This window comes from Podarcis erhardii (genome assembly GCF_964252035.2).
Source record: "Podarcis erhardii genome assembly, chromosome: 7".
Lineage (NCBI taxonomy): Eukaryota > Metazoa > Chordata > Lepidosauria > Squamata > Lacertidae > Podarcis > Podarcis erhardii.
The window spans coordinates 7,787,011-7,795,219 of record NC_138511.1 but is presented as its reverse complement, the minus strand read 5'-3'; positions in this window follow the sequence as shown (position 1 = coordinate 7,795,219).

The following is an 8,209-nucleotide window of genomic DNA, read 5'->3' as shown; positions in this document are numbered from 1 at the left end:
CAAGCCAGTTTGAGCAGTTCCAAGTGGGTTGGAACCGGCCCAGACAGCTTCAAGCAGGTCCAGGCCAGTTGGTGCAGGTGCAGGTCATTTGAAACTGGCCCAAGCTGGTTAGAACAGGTCTAGGCCGGTTGGAAGCTGTTGAGACCAATTGGACCCAGTCCAAGCTGGTCCAAGCTGGTTTGAACTGGTCTAGGCCGGTTTGAAACGGTCCTGGGCGGTTTGTGCTGGTCCAAGCCAGTTTGAACCGGCCTAAGCCAGTTTGAGCAGTTCCAAGTGGGTTGGAAATGGCCCAGTCAGGTTGGATCAGGTCCAGGCCAGTTGGAGCAGGTGCAGGTCATTTGAATCTGGCCCAAGCTGGTTAGAAATGGTCCAGGCCGGTTCAAAGAGGACTATGTCGCTTTGAACCAGTCCAGACCAGTCGGAACCAGTTCATACAAGTTTGGTCATGCCAAAGCCGGTTGGAACCAGCCCAAACCAGTTGGAAAAGGTCCAGGCTGGTTCCAACTTGCCCAGACCAGTTTAAACTGGCCTAGACTGGTTGGAAATACTTCATGCTGGTTGCAAAGGGTCTAGGCTGGTTTGAACCAGTCGAAACTGGTTTGAACTGGTCTAGGCCTGTTTCAACCGATCTAGGGCGGTTTGTGCTGGTTTAAGCCAGTTTGGCAGGTCCAAACCGGGTTGAACCGGTCTAGACCGGTTTGTGCAGGTCCAAGGCGGTTTGTGCTGGTCCAAGCCAGTTTGAACCGGTCTATGCCAGTTTATGCCAGCCCAAGCCACTTTGAACAGGTCCAGGTTGGTTTGAGCCAGCCCAAACCAGTTTGAACAGTTCCAGACAGCTTCGAGCAGCTCCACGCCAGTTGGAGCAGATGCAGGTCATTTGAAACTTGCCCAAGCTGGTTAGAATTTGGAAGTAGCTCAGACTGGTTGCAACAGGTCTAGGCTGATTTGAACCGGTCAATGCTGATTTGTGCCGGTCCAAGCTGGTTCGAATCGGTCTAGGCTGGTTTTTGCTGGTCTCAGCCGGTAAAGGATTCCGGGGGGCGTGGCCCTGTCTGAAGCCTATGGAGGCCAGGGCCCAAGGCACGCCCCCGAGTGGTGACCCCGGGGGAGTGCCTAGTTGATGTGCATCAGCAGGGCTCCCCCTGTTGGTGTTAACCCTTCCGGGTCTTCAAGCAAGCAGGCCGAAGCCAGATAGTCGGATAAAACGAATGCCTAAGCCAATCTCATCACCTGTAACCAATAAAGTTGTGGGCAATTTTAGCCCATTAACCTTAAAATAACGGTGTCATGTGTCTTTATTCCTACTGGTGGGGGGCGGGAACTCGCCATGCAACCTGGCTTGGCCAATTCAGCTCACAATGCGTTCTCAAAGTCTCTGGGGTCAGTTTGACACCATAGTCCCCTGAGAAAGCCCTTTTGAAATTTGCTATCATACAGCCTAGTGGAGTGCTTGAATTACAAGCCGTTGAACACGCCCCCCACATCGCTATGTCCCTTGTGAAGTGCTACTCACCAGATTCTCAGAGATTCGCTTCCCTTTGTTCCCGATCAAAATGTAATTGCCTGATTTGGAAATGCGGTACTGAAAGGTCCACATTCAGTTCCCCGGCGCCCTGTTACCATCAATTCTGTTGGAACCGGTTCAGACTGGTTTGAACCAGCTGAAACCAGTTGGGAAAAGTCCATGTGGGTTCCAACTTGCCCACACTGGTTGGAACTGGCTCAGACTGCTTGGAACAGGTCTAGGCTGGTTTGAACCGGTTGAAACAGGTGGATGTCATTTGAAACTGGCCCAAGCTGGTTAGATTGGGTCCAGGCCGGTTGGAACAGGTCTATGTCGCTTGGAACCAGCCCAGCCCAGTTGGAACAAGTTCATACCAGTTGGATCCAGTCCAAGCTGGTTGGAACCAGCACAAACCAGTTGTAAAAATTCCCGGTGGGTACCAACTTGCTCAGACCAGTTTGAACTGGTCCAGACTGGTTGGAACCGATCTAGGTTGGTTTGAACCGGTCCAAGCCGGTTCGAACCTGTTCGGACTGGTTTGCTTTGGCCCAGACTGCTTGGAACTGGCTCAGACTGGTTTGAACATGTCTAGGCCGGTTTGAACCGGTGTGGGCCAGTTTGTGCTGGTCCAAGCTGGTTTGAACAGGCTAGTTTGTCCCGGACCAAGCCTGTTTGAACAGTTCCAGACAGCTTCGAGCAGGTCCAGGCTAGTTGGAGCAGGTGCGGGTCATTTGAAACTGGCCCAAGATTTTTAGAACAGTTCCAGGCTGGTTGGAACCGGCCCAAGCCGGTTCAAACCTGTTGAGACCAGCTTGAACCAGTTCAAACTGGTTTAAACCGATTGAGGCCGGTTTGAACCTGTCTTGGCCAGTTTCAACTGGTATAGGCCGGTTTGAAATAGCCCAAGCCAGTTTGAGCAGTTCCAAGTGGGTTGGAACTGGCCCAGACAGGTTGGAGCAGATCCAGGCCAATTGGAGCAGGTGCAGGTCATTTGAATCTGGCCCAAGCTGGTTAGAACAGGTCTAGGCCGGTTGGAAGCTGTTGAGACCGATTGGACCCAGTCCAAGCTGGTGCAAGCTGGTTTGAACTGGTCTAGGCCGGTTTGAAACGGTCTAGGGCGGTTTGTGCTGGTCCAAGCCAGTTTGAACCGGCCTAAGCCAGTTTGAGCAGTTCCAAGTGGGTTGGAAATAGCCCAGACAGGTTGGATCAGGTCCAGGCCAGTTGGAGCAGGTGCAGGTCATTTGAAACTGGCCCAAGCTGGTTAGAAAAGGTCCAGGCCGGTTCAAAGAGGACTATGTGGCTTGGAACCACTCCAGACCAGTCGGAACCAGTTCATACAAGTTGGGTCCCGCCCAAGCCGGTTGGAACCAGCCCAAACCAGTTGGAAAAGGTCCAGGCTGGTTCCAACTTGCCCAGACCAGTTTAAACTGGCCTAGACTGGTTGGAAATAGCTCATACTGTGTGATGGTCTGGGATTCCGATTCAGAGGCTGAACCAGAGCAATCCCAGCCAGCACAGGAGTCCGCGCCTCCAGGGCCGGCTGAACTGGGGCAGGGCCTTGATTCTGAAGCACCTGCACCTGTGCCGGACCCTCAGGAGCAGGCCCCAGGTGGTTCCACTCTGGCTCCAGAGGTGGTTGAGGACTCAGTGCCTGCAGGTGAGTCTCCCCCTGGGCCCAGTAACCCTTTAGCCTCTCCTGAACTGCAGAGGCTCAGGGCAGAGAGGCGAAGGGAACTGGTTTCTCCCAGGAGGAGTGCTCACCTTAAGGCCAAGAGAGGCGGGTCTCCTACGGGCCGGGACCGCCCCTGGCCTCAGAACAGATAAAGGCCAGTCGGCCCGGGCCCAGGTTGTGGGAGCAACGTCGTTGTTGAGTACCTGTTCCAGCCCGGACCCAGATCTGACTCCCCAGTGCTCCTGTCCCCGCCCGGCTTCCTGCTTCGGACCTCGCCCGGCTCCTTGTGGACTTGTTCCAGGCTAGTGACCCAGGACCGGACTTTGACTACGCCAACGGTAACCTTCCGCCCCGGGATCAGCACATACTGGTTGCAACAGGTCTAGGCTGGTTTGAACCGGTCGAAGCCGTATGAACTAGTCAAGGCTGGTTTGTGCCAGTCGAAACTGGTTTGAACTGGTCTAGGCCTGTTTCAACCGATCTAGGGCGGTTTCTGCTGGTTTAAGCCAGTTTGGCGGGTCCAAACCGGTTTGAACTGGTCTAGGCCGGTTTGAGCATGTCTAGGCCACTTTGAACTGGTCTAGGCCGCTTTGTGCTTGTCCAAGTGGGTTTGAACCGGCCAAGGCTGGCTTGAACTGGTCGAGGTTGGTTTGTGCCAGTCCAAACGGGTTTGAACCGGTCTAGGCCAGTTTGTGCCGGTCCAAGCCGCTTTGAACAGGTCTAGGCTGGTTTGAGCCAGCCCTAACCAGTTTGAACAGTTCCAGACAGCTTCAAGCAGCTCCACGCCAGTTGGAGCAGGTGCAGGTCATTTGAAACTTGCCCAAGCTGGTTAGAATTTGGAAGTAGCTCAGACTGGTTGCAACAGGTCTAGGCTGATTTGAACCGGTCAATGCCGATTTGTGCCGGTCCAAGCTGGTTCGAATCGGTCTAGGCTGGTTTTTGCTAGTCTCAGCCGGTAAAGGATTCCGGGGGGCGTGGCCCTGTCTGAAGCCTATGGAGGCCAGGGCGCAAGGCACGCCCCCGAGGGGTTGACCCCGGGGGAGTGCCTAGTTGTTGTGCATCAGCAGGGCTCCCCCTGCTGGTGTTAACCCTTCCGGGTCTTCAAGCAAGCAGGCCGAAGCCAGATAGTCGGATAAGACGAATGCCTAAGCCAATACTGCTCATCACCTGTAACCAATAAAGTTGCGGCCAATTTTAGCCCATTAACCTTGAAATAATGGTGTCATGTGTCTCTATTCCTACTGGTGGGAGGCGGGAACTCGCCACGCAACCTGGCTTGGCCAATTCAGCTCACAATGTCCAGGACAGTTGGAACAGGTCTATGCCGCTTGGAACCAGCCCAGCCCAGTTGGAACAAGTTCATACAAGTTGGATCCAGTGCAAGCTGGTTGGAACCAGCACAAACCAGTTGGCAAAGTTCCCAACGGGTACCAACTTGCCCAGACCAGTTTGAACTGGTCCAAACTGGTTGGAACCGATCTAGGTTGGTTTGAACCGGTCCAAGCCGGTTGGAACCTGTTCAGACTGGTTTGCTTTGGCCCAGACTGCTTGGAACTGGCTCAGACTGGTTTGAACATGTCTAGGCCAGTTGGAACCAGTGTAGGCCAGTTTGTGCTAGTCCAAGCTGGTTTGAACAGGCTAGTTTGTCCCGGACCAAGCCTGTTTGAACAGTTCCAGACAGCTTCAAGCAGGTCCAGGCTAGTTGGAGCAGGTGCGGGTCATTTGAAACTGGCCCAAGATTTTTAGAACAGGTCCAGGCTGGTTGGAACCGGTCCAAGCCGGTTCAAACCTGTTGAGACCAGCTTGAACCAGTCCAAACCAGTTTAAACCGATTGAGGCCGGTTTGAACCTGTCTTGTCCAGTTTCAACTGGTATAGGCCGGTTTGAAATGGCCCAAGCCAGTTTGAGCAGTTCCAAGTGGGTTGGAACTGGCCCAGACAGGTTGGAGCAGATCCAGGCCAGTTGGAGCAGGTGCAGGTCATTTGAAACTGGCCCAAGCTGGTTAGAACAGGTCTAGGCCGGTTCAAAGAGGACTATGTGGCTTGGAACCAGTCCAGACCAGTCGGAACCAGTTCATACAAGTTGGGTCCCGCCAAAGCCGGTTGAAACCAGCCCAAACCAGTTGGAAAAGGTCCAGGCTGGTTCCAACTTGCCCAGACCAGTTTAAACTGGCCTAGACTGGTTGGAAATAGCTCATACTGGTTGCAACAGGTCTAGGCTGGTTTGAACCAGTCGAAACTGGTTTGAACTGGCCTAGGCCTGTTTCAACCGATCTAGGGCGGTTTGTGCTGGTTTAAGCCATTTTGGCAGGTCCAAACCGGGTTGAACTGGTCTAGACCGGTTTGAGCATGTCTAGGACACTTTGAATTGGTCTAGGCCGCTTTGTGCTTGTCCAAGTGGGTTTGAACCGGCCAAGGCTGGCTTGAACTGGTCGAGGTTGGTTTGTGCCAGTCCAAACCGGTTTGAACCAGTCTATACCAGTTTGTGCAGGTCCAAGGTGGTTTGTGCTGGTCCAAGCCAGTTTGAACCAGTCATAGCCAGTTTATGCCGGTCCAAGCCGCTTTGAACAGGTCTAGGCTGGTTTGAGCCAGCCCAAACCAGTTTGAACAGTTCCAGACAGCTTCGAGCAGCTCCACGCCAGTTGGAGCAGGTGCAGGTCATTTGAAACTTGCCCAAGCTGGTTAGAATTTGGAAGTAGCTCAGACTGGTTGCAACAGGTCTAGGCTGATTTGAACCGGTCAATGCCGATTTGTGCCGGCCCAAGCTGGTTCGAATCGGTCTAGGCTGGTTTTTGCTGGTCTCAGCCGGTAAAGGATTCTGGGGGGCGTGGCCCTGTCCAAAGCCTATGGAGGCCAGGGCCCAAGGCACGTCCCTGAGTGGTGACCCCGGGGGAGTGCCTAGTTGTTGTGCATCAGCAGGGCTCCCCCTGCTGGTGTTAACCCTTCCGGGTCTTCAAGCAAGCAGGCCGAAGCCAGATAGTTGGATACTGCTCATCACCTGTAACCGATAAAGTTGCGGCCAATTTTAGCCCATTAACCTTAAAATAATGGTGTCATGTGTCTTTATTCCTACTGGTGGGATGCGGGAACTCGCCACGCAACCTGGCTTGGCCAATTCAGCTCACAATGCGTTCTCAACGTCTCTGGGGTCAGTTTGACACCATAGTACCCTGAGAAAGCCCTTTTGAAATTTGCTATCATACAGTCTAGTGGAGTGCTTGAATTACAAGCCGTTGAACACGCCCCCCGCATCGCTATGTCCCTTGTGAAGTGCTACTTACCAGATTCTCAGAGATTCGCTTCCCTTTCTTCCCGATCAAAATGCAGTCGCCTGATTTGGTAATGCGCTAGTGAAAGGTCCACATTCAGTGCCCCGGTGCCCTGTTACCATCAATTCTGTTGGAACCGGTTCAGACCGGTTGGAAACCAGTTGGGAAAAGTCCATGCGGGTTCCAACTTGCCCAGACCAGTTTGAACTGGCCCAGACTGGTTGGAACTGGCTCAGACTGCTTGGAACAGGTCTACGCTGGTTTGAACTGGTCCAAGTCAGTTGAAACATTTCCAAGGCAGTTGGAACCAGTCTAGGCCAGTATGAACCGGTCTAGGCAGGTTTGTGCCAGTCCAAGCTGGTTTGGACTAGCTTGGACTAGGCTGGTTTGAACCGGTCCAAGCCGGTTGGAACTGGTCTACGCCTGTTTGAACCAGACTAGGCCAGTTGGTGCCGGTCCAAGCCGGTTTGAGCTGGTCTAGGCCGGTTTGAACTGGTCCAGGCTGGTTTCTGCTGGTCTGAGCCGGTTTGAAGAGGTCTAGGCCGGTTGGAATAGCTCTGTGTCACTTGGAAGCAGCCCAGACCTGCTGGGACCCCTTCATACTGGTTGGATCCAGCCCAATCCAGTAGGAACCAGCCCAAAGCAGTTTGAAAAAGTCCGGGTGGATTCTAAGTTCCCAAGGCCGGTTTGAATTGGCCCAGACTGCTTGGAACTGGCTCAGACTGGTTTGAACAGGTCTAGGCTGGTTTGAACCGGTCCAAGCCGGGTGGAACAGGTCCAAGCCGGTTTAAACCAGCTGAAACCAATTGGGAAATGTCCAGGTGGGATCCAACTTGCCCACACCAGTTTGAACTGGCCCAGACTGGTTGGAAGTGGCTCAGACTGCTTAGAACTGGTCTAGGCTGGTTTGAACCGGTCCAAGGCGGTTGAAACAGGTCCAAGCCGGTTGGAACCAGTCTAGGCCAGTTTGAAACGGTCTAGGCTGGTTTGAAATGGCCCAAGCCAGTTTGAGCAGTTCCAAGTGGGTTGGAACTGGCCCAGACAGGTTGGAGCGGATCCAGGCCAGTTGGAGCAGGTGCAGGTCATTTGAAACGGAATTTGAGCGGTTCAAACCAGCCTAGACCTGTTCAAACCGGCTTGGACCAGCACAAATCAGCTTGGACTCGTTCAAACCAGTCTAGATCTGTTCCAACCAGTCTGAGCTAGTTCCAACCAGTCTGGGCCAGTTCAAACTGGTCTGGGCAAGTTGGAGCCCACCTGCACTTTTTCCAACTGGTTTTGGGTGGTTCCAACTGGCTTGAGCTGGATCCAACTGGTATGAAATGATTCCAACTGGTCTGGGCTGCTTCCAAGAAACATAGACCTGTTCCAACCAGCCTGGACCTGTCGTAACCAGCTTGGGCCAGTTTCAAATGACCTGCACCTGCTCCAACTGGCCTGGACCTGATCCAACCTGTCTGGGCCAGTTCCAACCCACTTGGAACTGTTCAAACCGGCTTAGACCAGTACAAAACTGCCTCGACCAGTTCAAACTGGCTTGGACCCGCAGAAACCGGCCTAGACCGGTTCAAACTGGCCTAGACTGGTTCCAACCAGCTTGGACCTGTTTCAGCCGACTTGGACTGGTTCAAACCAGCCTAGACCTGTTCCAACCAGTCTGGGCCAGTTCCAAGTGGTCTGTGCAAGTTGGAACCCGCCTGGACCTTTTGCAATTGGTTCCAGTTGATGTGCATCAGCAGGGCTCCCCCTGCTGGTGTTAACCCTT